At 45.1% G+C, this 14,336-nt stretch overlaps 1 protein-coding gene across 2 annotated transcripts in view; it reads left to right on the top strand.

The window, feature by feature from the left end:
* Positions 1 to 5,666: 5,666 nt before the first annotated feature.
* Coro1c (coronin 1C) overlaps positions 5,667 to 14,336 on the top strand; it is an 83,132-nt gene continuing 74,462 nt past the window's right edge. Inside the window, exon 1 of one of the 2 annotated variants that reach the window (XM_026409226.2) lies at positions 5,667 to 5,724. The gene's annotated coding sequence lies outside the window, so the exon portion shown is untranslated. Of the gene's footprint in view, positions 5,725 to 6,076; positions 6,161 to 14,336 lie in introns of those variants that run through there. The other variant, XM_026409227.2, reaches the window with a different exon arrangement.

The raw sequence follows: 14,336 nt of genomic DNA, 5'->3' as shown, positions 1-14,336 counted from the left end.
TGTATCCACCCCATGGAACCCTACTCAGCAACACAGTTCAGACGGCAACAATCTGGATGCCTCCCCACACATTTACCCCTAGTGAAAAAAGCCAATCCCCAAAGGTTACATATTGTACAACTTCACTTCAGCTACATTCCTTTTTATTTTTATTTTTTTTATTTTTGTACTGGATATTGAACCCAGGGGCACTTAAGTCCTGAGCCCCATCCCCAGTTCTTTTCATTTTTTTTCTTTTGAATAATTTGCTTAGGTCTCCATAAATTGCTGAGGCTGGTTTGAACTTTGGATCCTCCTGCCTCAGCCTCCTAGGTCACTGGGATTTCAGGCGTGCGGTGCCACGCCCAGCAATAGCACATTGTTGAAAGGACAAAATTGTAGAAATGTAGAACAGATGAGTGGTGGTCAGGGCATGAGGAGGGGACAGGTGGTTAAAAAGGGATGGCCATCAGGCAACCAGACAGGTTCTTGGGGTGATGGAAATATTTTGATCTTGACTGTATCCACGTCAATATCCAGATTGTAATATCGTGCTACAGTTTTGCAAGAGAGTTACCATTGGGGGAAACCGGGTAAAGGATATATTTGACATTGAATCTCCTCCTTTGTTTTTTGGTGGTGGTTGTTGTTTGGCAGCGGCGATGAAACCCAGGAGCACTCTACCACTGAGCTATATCCCCAGCCCTTTTGGATTTGAGACAGGGTCTTGCTAAATTGCTGAGGCTGACCTTGAATTTGCCTCAGCCTCAGCTGGGACTAGAGGCATGCACCACTATGGCTAGACTTTCTTCTTTCTTCCTGGAGTTGGGAATTAAACCCAGGGGCTTATGCATGCCAGTTAAGTGCTCTACCACTGCGTTACATCCCCAGGACTTTACTTTTATTTTGATACAGGTCTTGATAAGTTTCCCAGGCTGGCCTTGAACTTGCAATCCTCCTGCCTTAGCCTCTCAAGTTGCTGGAATTACAGGTGTTCTTTGTATTATTTCTTACACTAACATGTGAGTATATAATTTTCTCAAAATAAAAATTTTAATTTAAAAAGATGTCTAGGGTTGGGGTATAGCTCAGTAGAGTGCATGCTTAGCATCCACAAACGCCCCAACTCCCAACAGTGGGTAAAAATTGCATTCCTGCCATGTGCAGCGGCTCAGGTGGTTGAGGCCGGAGGATCAACAGTTCAAAGCCAGCCTCAGCAACTTAGTGAGACCCTAACTCAGTGAGACCCTGTCTCTAAATAAAGTATTAAAAAATGGCTGGGGATGTAGCTTGGAGGTTAAGTTCCCCTGGGTTCGATCCCTGGTATCAAAAGTTAAAAAAAAAATGTCTTCCTTGTGTATCTTGGTCAATCATTCAGCGGCTTTCCTGCCTCTCTTTTGCAGTAGGCAGAGCAGAGAGAATCAAGATTTATCAGTGTAGGATGGATTTTAATATTTTTCAAGCTTCATCAATTAGAGATATTGCCTACTGAGATGACTCTAGGGTCTTCCAGTCTCTCGTCTATTTAACATTATTATTATTTGTTAATGCTTCCAGGGGACTCATTCATCAGCTTCCAGGTTGTCCTGGCAACCTAAGACTCGTATCCCCATTTGGTATTGAGAGAAACGGGAAAATGATTTGCTCAGGAGCCTCCGGAGGCAGGTCCCACAGTGCTTTCTTCTTCATTCATGAGCGGGCACCTGTATGCGGGGTTCAGAATCATTCTTCCTTTTCCTGATCATTAAGTTCCTCTCTATCTAGCATCTGTCACTCTAGGAATCACCAGCTTTTGAGAGCAGAAAAACACTATTTTTTTTGCAGGGTGGGGGATAACCAGGGATTATTGAACTCAGGGGCACTTGAACTGAGCCCCACCCCCAGCCCTATTTCGTACTTTATTTTATTATTATTTTTTTTAATATTTATTTTTTAGTTCTCGGCGGACACAACATCTTTGTTGGTATGTGGTGCTGAGGAGCGAACCCGGGCTGCACGCATGCCAGGCGAGCGCGCTACCGCTTGAGCCACATCCCCAGCCCTATTTCGTACTTTATTTAGAGACAGGGTCTCGCTGAATTGCTTAGTGCCTCCTTTTTGCTGAGGCTGGCTTTGAACTCGTGATCCTCCTGCCTCAGCCCCACCAGCTGCTGGGATGACAGGTGTGTGGCACTGAACCCAGATAAGGAAACACTCTTCAATCCAGCATCTTACTTGAACTTGATTCTCTTCATTTAGGGTCAGCTTGGACAGAGGCCAAGTTTTTTTTTTTTTTTTTTTGGAGGGTGGGCCCACAGAGGGGTGATTATAGACTTAGGAAGAGCAAAGGAATGGGCTTTTCTCCTAGCAAAGGATTCTACAATGTTCCTACTATTGCTGAGACCAGTAGCTCTCGGCTGGCCACATTTGGGGCAGGTGCGGAGGGAGGTGGTGAGGTGGCATTGCTTTTGGCTTTGGGTGTTTCCTGTGCCAGAATCATCTCCTTGAACCCAGGGATAGTATGAGGAACTGAAACTGGCAGCTGGAAGGCAAAGTCCTTGGGATCCTTCTATCTCAGCACATTTCACTGGTGGCGTTGTGGAGGGGGGGATCGCTGTCATTGGAAATCTTCTAATTTTATCATCTAAAGAACCGAGAGAAGGGAATCAATATGTTTTAAACAACTGGTATGTGCTGGGTGTTTTGTCTGGCCTTAATTTATTAATAAAAGCTTCTGGGAAGCCAGGCATGGTGGCACACACCTGTAATCCCAGTGGGTCAGGAGCCCGAGGCAGGAGATTCACGAGTTCAAAGCCAGCCTCAGCTTTGAGGGCTGGGGATGTGGCTCAGTGGTTGAGTGTCCCTGAGTTCATTCCCTGGTACCAAACCAAAAAACAAAAAACACCAAAAAACCCCACCAGATTCGCAGACTGCAGGTGTAACTCAGCGATAGAGCATTTGCCCAGTTGCATGAGGCTCTGGGTTCTATCCACAAAATCCAAACCAAACAACCCCCCCACTGAGAACGCCTGGATCTTCAGAACCACTTCCTGAAGTAATCCTTGACATGATCCTGTGCAAATGAGAGAAGAGCTCAGAGAGGGAAAGTGACTCACCCTATAGCCTCTGATGACTAAGTTGAGCATGAATTTAAACCCAAGTCTGTCAATCCAAAGTCCATGGTTTTTCTTTTCTGTCAAGCTGCCCAAGAGGCAGTTAGTCGTATGTAATGACTAACTGGCTAAGAGGGCAGCCTCTGCAAATACATGGGTGTGATTCTACCTGGGCCAAGCCACGTGATCTCAGGTAATGTAACTTTTCTGAGCCTCTGTTTCTTCATCTTTATAGCTGGGGATTAAGAATTCTTTCTATGAAAACAAATTCTTGGGGTTGGGATTGTGGCTCAGCGGTAGAGCACTCGCCTAACACGTGCAAGGCCCCGGGTTCGATCCTCGGCACCACATAAAAAAAAGAAAGATAAAAAATTCTTTCCGTGGTCACTGGGTTGTTGAGGGGATTTTAGATGGCTCTGCGTGTAAGGTGCTCAGATAGTGCCTGGCATATATCAGTGATGGATAAATATTAGATATATCTGTTTCCCCAAAGCCAGTTTACTCCATGGTTCACAGTTCTATCTTAAAACCCTTTATCAAATCTCATTTTCTTCAGCTACTCAGAATCCACTGCTGTGGATCAATGCTCTGAAATATAGGAATTGTGCTGGGCGTGGTGGCACACGCCTGTAATCTCAGCGGCTTGGGAGGCTGAGACAGGAGGAATCCAAGTTCAAAACCAGACTCAGCAACTTGGCAAGACATTGTCTCAAAATAAAAAAAAAATAAAAAAATAAAAAGGGCTGATGATGTGATTCAGTGATTAAGTGTTCCCTGAGTTCAATCCTGGGTACCCCACCCCCCCAAAAAAAAGGAATTATAAACTGGGTGCTGTGGTGCATACTTGCAATCTCAGCAACTTGGACAGCTGAGGCAAGAGGATCATGGGTTCGAGGCCAGCCTGGGCAACTTAGTGAGGCACTCTCTCAAAAATAAAAGAGGCTGGAGATGTAGCTCAGAGGTAGAGCACCCCTGGGTTCAATCCTCAGTACCAAGAAAAAAAATAAGAGTCATAATAACAGCATTTTTAAAAAAAATTTTTAGTTGTGGTTGGACACAACATCTTTATTTCACTTATTTATTTATTTTCTGTGGTGCTGAGGATCAAACCCAGGGTCTCCAACGTGCGAGGCGACCGCTCTACTGCTGAGCCACAACTCTAGCCCAATAACAGCATTTTTTAAAAAATATTTTTTTAGCTGCAGATGAACACAATACATTTATTTCATTTATTTTCATGTGGTGCTGAGGAACAAACCCACACATGCTAGGCAAGTGCTCTACCACTGAGCCACAACCTCAGCCCCCATAACAGCATTTTTTTTTTAAAGCATTCCCGTGCCAGTGAGTGCACCAAACACTTTACCACCTTTATGTCATTTAAATGAAGTGAGTAGCAAGTCTTGCTGTAGAAAAATTGCGCTGTCCCTCCTGTTAGCAGTGGCTGCTCCAAGGCAAAATAACACTCATCTTTCCCTCCTGGTGAGTCACAGCAGTGGAGTGCAGCAGGTACCATCCGTTTATCACAAGCCAGGCTCTAGGTGCATGACTAACATGAGCTCATAGAACACAGAGAGGGCCTGTCATTATTCCCATTTCACAGACTAAGAAACTGAGCCTCAGAGAGTATAAGCAGTTCGCTGTGAAAGCTGTTTTGGTTCAGGTGCACCTTGATTTACAGAACACTCTGTTTTCTCTTTTTGCATCCCTCTTTCCTTCCCTCCCTCCCTCCCTTTTTCCTTCCACTAGTAATCTAACCAAGGCCCAACCAAGCACCCAAGCTCCACCACTGAGCTACTTCTCCAAATTTCTGAGGCTGATGCTTAAAGCTGAAAAGCAGTCCCCGCCCCACCTCCCAAACTTCAGGAATTGCTAAGATTCCTTTCTTTGGGAAGCAAGTAGCCCTCCCCCTCAGCAGGCCTGCTTTATCAGCTCCCCAGGTCCAGTTTCCCCACCCTTGGTATTTCAGAAAAGAACTCTGGCTTTTGGTTGGACAACTTCATCCTAAAGATTAGGGAATTTCGGCCCAAACAGGTGACAGAGTTGCCACCAGGCCACTGACGGGAGCAGAGATGGGATTGGAATCCCATCTCCTAGTAACTGGGCAGCAACTGGGGCTGCGCAGTTCTTCAGATACTTTGGCCAGGGAAAGGAGGGATGCCGGAGTTTCCTGCTCGTCACCTGCGAAATGGGGTGAATCACTGGCTCTCCTCGTGACAGTGCGGGGCTAAGCGGGTGTGGCCAGCCAGGAGGGCCACCTAGGACTAGGCATGGGACGAGCACAGCAGGCCAAGGGCCGCAGCCGGCCGAGTCCTCGCGGAGGCGGAGGAGGGCGTGGAGGGTGCGGGGCGGAGCTTCCGGGGCCCGAGGCGGGGACTCGGGAATTTGGGGCAGGGATTGCAGCAGAAGCCGCGGGTCTGCCGTGGATGCGGCAAATGGGATGACGCGACCCTGGGCGGGCTCCTGGAAGTCGGGGCGGGGGTTTGAATCGCCAACGGGCCACTCGGTAGCCGCGGGCGGGGACCGTGCTGCCGGAGCCCGGAGGCCGGCTGTGGGGCTTGATGGGCGTGGGTGGGGCTCAGAGTTCCAGTTTTGAGGGTCTCTGGGGAAATCGTTGAGGAGCCAGCCGCCACAGCCCGGCAGAGCCAAGGAGGTCAGTGGGCGGACTCTAGGAACCCCGCTCCAGGTTCTGAGGAGCACTGGGCGTGGCCCGGGGGGTGCCTGTGGGCGTGGCCCCGATCACTCTAGCGAGGGGTGCGTCTGGGCACTGTCTTCTGCGGCCCACGGCATCCCTTGGCGCTACCAGAGGGGGCGCTGGGGAGGACGAGGCGTGGAACACAGGGTGGGAAGCGGGCTTCCCCTCCCGGAAGTGGGCGTGGTGCGGCGCGGCTCTGCGGCCCTGGTTGGGCGCGGCGCGGCGCGGGGGCGGGGCCTGCGCGTGGCGGCAGGGGCGGTGGCGGCTGCCCTCGCCCCTCCCCCGCGCGGCGCTCAGTGCCAGGCGGGAGGCGGCAGCGGTTGGAGGCTTCGCCAGGCTTTGCAGCGGGGACTTCGGCGGCGGCGGCGGCGGCGCCTCAGGCTCCTCGGCCCTGGTGAGCGGCGCGTGCCCGGCAGGACCGCTCGGGAGCGAGCGGGGCGGGTGGACCTGTCCTCTCAGCATGTGCCGTCGCCGGCTGACAGGAGCCGGCGGGGCGAGGGGCAGGGCCCGGTGGAGGGGAGAGGGCTGGGTGGCGCGCGGGGCGCGGGTCCTCGGGCGGTGTGCACGGGGTCAGGGCCAGGGGCTGCCGCGGGGGCCTTGGGATCCGCGGAGGGGGCTTGGGGACGGCCCAGTTGGCCTGAGGAGCGTGAGGCGCGGCCCCGGTGGGCAGGAGGCTGCCCAGGGGAGAGCTTTAGGGGTCGGAAGCCCCGGGCAGGGTGAGGAACCGCGGGCCGACCGGACACTGCTGCCTGAGGGATGTTTCCCGGGTCGGGGGCCAGCGCCTGGTGGAGCGAGATGCGGGGTGGGGAGGGCGCTGAGCCCAGGGGCGCCAGGCCTGGGGGCGGGGCCTGAGCCACCCCTGGGAGCCAGTGGGTGGGGGTGGGCTGGGGCCAGCTCCCTCCGGGCTGGGGCGAGTCGGGCCCTGCGTGGGAGCGTCGAGGGTGGCTCCCTGGCCTGGGGGTTCCCTGGTGTTGGGTGCGAACCCCCTCGGGGCCCTGAAGGTCTGGGTTGGGGTCCAGGCAGGGCGGGGCCGGGTAATGGAGTACTGACGGTGGGGGTGGCTTGGGAAGGGATTGCACCGGGTCTCGGGAGCGGAGGGCTGGGACTGGGAGGGATGGGAAGAGGAGGGAGCTAGCAGAAACGCTACAGGGTCTAGGGTCTGGGTGCACTAGTGATTCAGAGGTGTGCTCTCTAATAGCGGGGCAGCTGGCGGGGGACCCAGGAAAAAGGAGCGAGGTGCAGGTGGGGCTCCGCTGAAATGACTGAGGATGAGATCAGATGTTGAGGGTGGAAATGCAGGAACCGAGCTCTCCCGCCTGTCCCCCGGCGCACGCACACCAGCTCTGGGTCTCTCAATGTACTGGGGGAGGGGGGGAAGTGGCAGGCTGCGGGGAGAGCCGAGAAGAAAGGGGCTTCCTCTTGGAGGGTGGTGCTGGCCCTGCCGTCCTTTTTTGGGAGTGTTCAAAGGGTTTTGATCGCTGGAAAAGGAAATGTAGGCTTTACTGCATCGTGGTTTAGAATCACATCCTATATTTGGCTTTAATGTAGGCTGCCCTTGTTTTGTGGTGTCTGAAGTGCTTGTTCTACATGTTGCAAACGTGGGATTCAGAGTGAGAAGCAAATTGCAAGTTGTTCATCTCCCTTTGAGTAACAAAGTACAGTGGCTTTTCCTTCCTATAAAGCATTTTATTTTTCCTATAAAACATTTGTAAAAGAATGGACAATAGTGCGAACTTATAAAGTCGTATTGGGTGGCAAATATATTTACTTTTGAAAACAGTTGCCACAAAAATATTAGCCTCTTTTACCACAGCTTTCCTGCCTGGGATCACATTCTAAAGCAGTACTTACAGGTCTCTTAGTCACTCCATGTAATAACGCATCTCATTGTCCTTATCTGGCAGAACTCTCCTGACAATTAGACCTGCTAGGATAGACAGAAACATGATTAAATATAAGTACTTGTTTCCTACTGTCTTGTTGAGTTGTGAAGGCAAAAAAACCTGTTTAGTATTAATTCTTTTTCTACATTCCCTGTAAAGCTGAAGAAATGGGTAAACTATTTCAGACTTGATTCTATCATTTCAGAAGGTTAATGTAAGAATTGGTTTTTTTTTTTTTGTGGGGGGGGGCTAGGAGGTGTTTCACAGTCATGATGTTGACTAGCAAGCCCAATGTTAAACATTGACCTGAGAGCTTGCTTTTTTTTAATTTTATTTTTATTTTTTAGTTGCCAGTGGATTTTTTTTATAGGTGGTGCTAAGGATCAAACCAAGGGCCTCATACATGCCAGGCAAGCACCCTACCACTGAGCACAGCCCCAGTCCCTGAGAGCTTGCTTAAATAGAAAAAAAAAAGTGAAATAAAACTGAGAATTGTGTTGTATTGTGGCCTGAAAGTAGAGTGCCTTGAGGTAATAGGCATGTATACTGAGGATCAAACAAAGATTTGGTGTGAAAATTAAGTACACACCTTTTAAAAAATTCTAGAGTGTGCCTTTTCTGTATTTTTCTTTTCTTTTCTTTTTTTTTTTGGCACTGGGAATTGAACTCAGGGCCACATCCCCAGCCCTATTTTGTAATTTTTTTTTAAACATTTGTTTTTTAGTTGTAGGTGGACATAATACCTTTATTTATTTTTATGTGTTGCTGAGGATCAAACTCAGTGCCTCATGCATGTTAGGCAAACACTCTACCTCTGAGCCACAACCCCAGGCTCCCTATTTTATATTTTGAGGCAGGGTCTTACAGAGTTGCTTAGTATCTCACTTTTGCTGAGTCTGACTTTGAACTCGGGATCCTTCCGCCTCAGCCTCTGGTGCCACTGGGAATACAGGCATGCCGCACATGGTCTTTATCTCTATTTTTTTTTTTTTAAATTTTTAAATTTTCTTTTTTTTAGTTGTTAATAGTCCTTTACTTATTTTACATGGTGCTAAGAATCGAACCCAGTACCTCACACATTCGAGGCAAGTGCGCTACCACTGAGCCGTAGCCCCAGCCCTCTATTTTTGATTACTTGTGTGGATGGTACTCTGAAGCCTGATGACTTTTAATATGTCAGTGAAATATTACTTCACACAGTATTAAATCTTATATGATTGTTACTTTGCTTGCAAATTATGTTAATGAACATTTATGTTTATTTATGTACAGTTTAGGATTAGATTCAGGGTCAATAATAGCATTTTTTAAATACTTGAGTTTTTTAAAAAAATATTTTGTTTTAATTGTAGTTGCACACAATACCTTTATTTCATTTTTACGTGGTGCTGAGGATCTAATCCAGCGCCCTGCACATGCTAGGCGAGTGCTCTACTGCTGAGCTACAGCCATAGCGCTCCCTCCACCCGGACCCCCTCCCCTACACTTTGATTTTTTGTGATACAAGTTTTATGTATGACACACCTGTCACTTCTGGGATCCACCCCAACCATTAGGAAAGTCACTGTAATGTCTATGAGATGGAATGTTCAAAATAATAAATTATTAGTTATATAAGGGGGAATGTGGAAGATTCAGTTTTTTATGATGCAGGGTATTCATTTCTTTCTTTTTTTTAATGTTTATTTTTTAGTTGTAGTTGGACACAGTATCTTTATTTTGTTTATTTATATGTGGTGCTGAGGATCAAACCCAGGGCCTCACGCATGCTAGGTGAACACTCTACCACTGAGCCATAACCCCAGCCCCATTCATTTCTTGATATTTTAATTTGTCACAAACTAGTACTATAGAAACATATTAATTGGACTCTTTTACTTTTGACTTCTTTTTTACGGGTAGGACAATAATAAATTTAAGTGGTACTTTCATATTTAGGGTACAAATCCATTTTAAAATTGGTTTTCATTTGATGACTTTCCTGTTAGTCTATCTCTGAATTATGAAGACTCTTTTTGGGCGATGGTGTGTTTTTTTAAACTTAAGGTACTTTTTATGTATTAAAACATGGAATTCTTCATGAATATTTCAGTATGACCTAGTACCTAGAATGTTAAGTAATAGAATCTCTCTGGGTTTTCATTGCCCTAGTTTAGGTCCTTTAAAGTGAGTGTACAAGATTCTTTACTCGTTCCTTAGCACTTTGCATCTAATGCAAATTGCTTTTTTTTTTTAACAGCTTTATTAAGATATAGTTCATAAGCCATTTAAAGTATACAGTTCAACCTGGGCATGGTGGCAGACACCTGTAATCCCAGCGGCTCAGGAGGCTGAGGCAGGAGGATTGCGTGTTCAAAGCCAGCCTCAGCAACTTACTGAGGTCCTAAGCAACTCATGGAGACCCTGTCTCAAAATAAAATACAAAAAAAAAAAAAAAAAAAGGCTGAGGATGTGGCTCAGGGGTTAAATGCCCCAGGGGTTCAATCTCCAGTACCCCCCAAAAGTCCATTTCAGTGGTATTTAGTATATTCACAGAATTGTGCAGCCATTAATCACCATAATTTTAGAACATTTTCATCACCTGAGAAAGAAACCCCATACCCAACAGCAGTCTCCTTCCACTGTTGTATCTTTTCACTCCCCATCTAGCAACCACTAACATACCTCCTGCAAGTTGCCTACTTGGGACAGGTCATGTAAGTAGAATCATTCCAATATTTGGTGTTTCATGTCTCATGTTTTTTTTTTTTTTTTTTTCCCAGTGGTTAAGTGCTCCTGGGGATTGAACCCAGGAGCACTTAACCACTGACCCACAGCCTCAGCCCTTTTTTATATTTTATTTAGAGACAGTGTCTTGCTAATTTGCTTAGGGCCTCACTAAATTGCTGAGGCTGGCTTTGAACTCACCATCTTCCTGCCTGAGAACCACTCCCCCAGCTGCTGGGATTACAGACTGGTGCCTGTGTGCCAGATTTATTTCTCACTTCTTTTATTTCGCATGTTTTTAAGACTTATGTATGTTTTAGTTTGTGCAATTCTTGATTTTTTTTTTTTTTGTCAAATAGTATTCCCTTGTATGGGTATACCATTTTTTAATTTTTAATTTTTTTTTGTAGTTATAGATGGACAAGATGCCTTTAATTAATTAATTAATTATTTTTTATTTTTTTATTTTTATGTAGTGCTGAGGATCGAACCCAGTGCCTAAAGCATGCTAGGCAAGCACTCTGCTGCTGAGCTCCAGCTCCAGCCCTGGATACACCATTTTTGTTATTCATCAATGAATGGGCATTTGGCTGTTTTCTTTTTTTTTTGTCTATTATAAGTAATACTGATATGAACATTCATGTACAAGTTTATTTGCTTGTTTACTTATTTTCTGGTTCTAGGAATTGAATCCAGAGACTATACCACTGAACCACACCCTGAGCCCTTATTTTTTTTATTATTTAAAAATTTTTTTTACTTATTTTTGTATTGGGGATTGAACCCAGGAACACTTAAGCACTGAACCACATCCACAGTCTTTTGTATTTTGTGACAGGTCTCACTAAGTTGCTTAAGACCTCAGCTTATCAAGTTGCTGGGATTATAAATGTGTGCCACTACGTACGCCTTCCTTATTTATTTTTTATTTCACAGTTTATATCTTTTTTCTTTTTTCCTTTTTTATCTCCTTTTTCCTTTTATATCCTTTTTTTTCTTTTTTGGGGGGTATTAGGGATTGAACCCAGGACCTTGTGTATGCTAGGCAAGCACTTTACCACTGATTTTCATCCCCAGTCCCCACAATTGAAGTCTGCTAAATTAATCTGTAACAAGATATTTCACAAACTGTTTTACAACTTAAGTCTTTTGAATTTAATTTCATAAAAAATAGGCTCATATTCATCCTGGCTAACCTAAAAACCCAGCCTTTATTTTTTATTTTATGACAGGGTCTTGTTATGTTGCTGAGGTCTCCTTAAGTTTTTGAGACTGGTCTTGAACTTGGGATCCTTCTGCCTCATCCTCCTTCCTGAGTTGCTGGAACTGCACCCAGCTCATGTACATGTTTCTGTGTGAATATCTGTTTTCATTTCTCTTGAGTACTGACCTAGGAGTAGTATTGCTGGATCATATGCTAGCTTTATTTAACCATTGGAGGAACAGCCACACTGGTTTCCAAAGCAGATGCATCGTTTGACATTTTCACTCATAGGTACCAATTTTTCCACATTATCATCAATACTTGATATTTTCTGACTCTTTGATTCTAGCTGTCCCAGTGAGTCACTGTGGCTTTCCCCCCTCCCTGCCCCAACCTTTGGTGCTGGGGATTGAACTCAGGGATATTCTACCACTGAGCTACACCCCACAGCCCTTTTTTTTTTAATATTTATTTTTTAATTGTAGTTGGATACAATACCTTTCATTTTATTTATTTATTTTTATGTGGTGCTGAGGATCGAACCCACATCCTTGCACATGCTAGGTGAGCACTCTACTGCTGAGCCACAACCCCAGACCCTTTATTCTTACTCTGAGATAGGGTTGGGGCCGTCACTTGTGGTACTCCTGTCTCAGTCTTCTGAGTCGCTGGGATTATTGGTGTGTGCCACTGTGCCTGGCTTTTTCCATATTTTTTATTGGTGTATTATAATTATACATAATAGTGGGATTCACTGTTGCATATTTATACATGCAAGTGATGTAACAATATATTTTTTCCCTTTCTCTCCCCTCCTCCTGGTTGCTTTCTTCTAATTTACTGGTCTTCTTTCTATTATCATGAGATTCCTCCCGATTTTTTTTTTTCTTTTTCTTCTCTAGTTTCCACATATGTGAGAAAATTCATCTGATCCTTGAGTTTCCGAATATGTCTTATTTCACTTAATGTATATGGCTGAATAAAACTCCATTATGTGTATACCACATTTTCTTTATCCATCTGTCCATTGATGGACATTGGACTGGTTCCATAATCTGGCTATTGTGAATTGTGCTGACTTTAATTCTTTAAGATAAATATCAAGAGGTATAGCTGAGTCATAGGGTGGTTCCCTTCCTAGTCTTTGAGGAACCTCCATTCTGATCTCCATAGTGGTTGTACTAACTTATGGTCCCACCAATGTGTAAAGTTCCCTTTTCTCCACATTCTCTCCAACATTTGTTGTTTGTATTATTTTTATTTTATTTTTTGTACTAGGGACTATACCCAGAGGTGCTTTACCACTGAGTCATATCCCCAAACCTTTTTTTTTTTTTTAATTTTTTTTTTTTAAATATTTATTTATTTATTTATTTTTAGTTCTGGGCAGACACAACATCTTTGTTGGTATGTGGTGCTGAGGATCGAACCCGGGCCGCACGCATGCCAGGCGAGCGCGCTACCGCTTGAGCCACATCCCCAGCCCCCCTATGTGTATTTTTTTTTTTTTAAATTTTTTTAGAGAGAGTGAGAGAGAAATTTTAATATTTATTTTTTAGTTGGCGGACACAACATCTTTGTTGGTATGTGGTGCTGAGGATCGAACCCGGGCCGCACACATGCCAGGCGAGCACGCTACCGCTTGAGCCACATCCCCAGCCCCCCTATGTGTATTTTTGATGGCTGCAATTCTGACTGAAGTGAGATGAAATGTCAGTGTAGTTTCCCTCCCCACCCCCCCAAAGGCACATTCCCAGTCCTTTCTTTCTTTCTTTTTTTTTTATTAAAGAAAGAGTGAGAGAGAGAGAGAGAGAGAATTTTAATATTTATTTTTTAGTATTTGGCGGACACAACATCTTTGTCTGTATATGGTGCTGGGGATCCAACCCGGGCTGCACGCGCTACCGTTTGAGCCACATCTCCAGCCCTCCTAGTCCTTTCTTTATTTTTCATTTTGAGATAGGATCTTGCTAAATTCTTAGGGTCTCCCTAAGTTTCCAAGGCTAGCTTTGAACTTGTGATCCTCCTATCTCACCCTCTGGAGCTGCCAGGAGCTGCTGGGATTACACGTGTGTGCCACTGTGCCTGGCCTATATATTCTGATTATTAATCCTTTGTCAGAAGAGTAATTAACAAATATTTTTCTCCCATTTGTTAAGTTCTCCCTTCATATTCTTAATTGTTTTTTTTTTTTGATTGTGCAAAAGCTTTTTATTTTGATGCCATCCCATTTATTAATTCTTTGTATTATTTCTTAAGCTTGAGGAGTCCTCATGAGGAAATCATTGCCTGTGTCTTTATGTTGGAGTGTTGACTATATTTTTTTCTAGGAATTTCAGTGTTTCTGGTCTGGTTCATTTTGAGTTGACTTTTGTGCAGGGTGAGAGATAGGGATCTCGTCTCATTCTTTTACATATGGAAAACCAGTTGTTCCAGCACCATCTGTTAAAAAGAGTGTCTTTTCTCCAACACATGTTTTTGGCTCCTTTGTCAAGGATCAGATGACTGTAGATGTGTGGGTTTGTCTCTGTTTTCTGTTCTGTTCCATTGGTCTATATGTCTGTTTTTATGCCACTTTCATGTAGTTTTTGTTACTGGTTCTCTGGTATAATTTGAGTTAGGTATTGTGAAGCCTCCAACATTCCTGTTTTTGCTTGGAGTTGCTTTGGCTATTCTGGGTCCTTTTTTTTCCCAAATAACTTTTAGGACTATTTTTCTAGTTTTGTGAAGAATATCATTGGTATTTTGATGGTGATTGCATTGAATCTATATATTGC

The sequence above is a fragment of the Urocitellus parryii genome, chromosome 3 (genome assembly GCF_045843805.1).
Source record: "Urocitellus parryii isolate mUroPar1 chromosome 3, mUroPar1.hap1, whole genome shotgun sequence".
NCBI classification, from domain to species: Eukaryota; Metazoa; Chordata; class Mammalia; order Rodentia; family Sciuridae; genus Urocitellus; species Urocitellus parryii.
The sequence above is the reverse complement of the archived record's forward strand: the minus strand, read 5'-3'. Positions and strand labels throughout refer to the sequence as shown.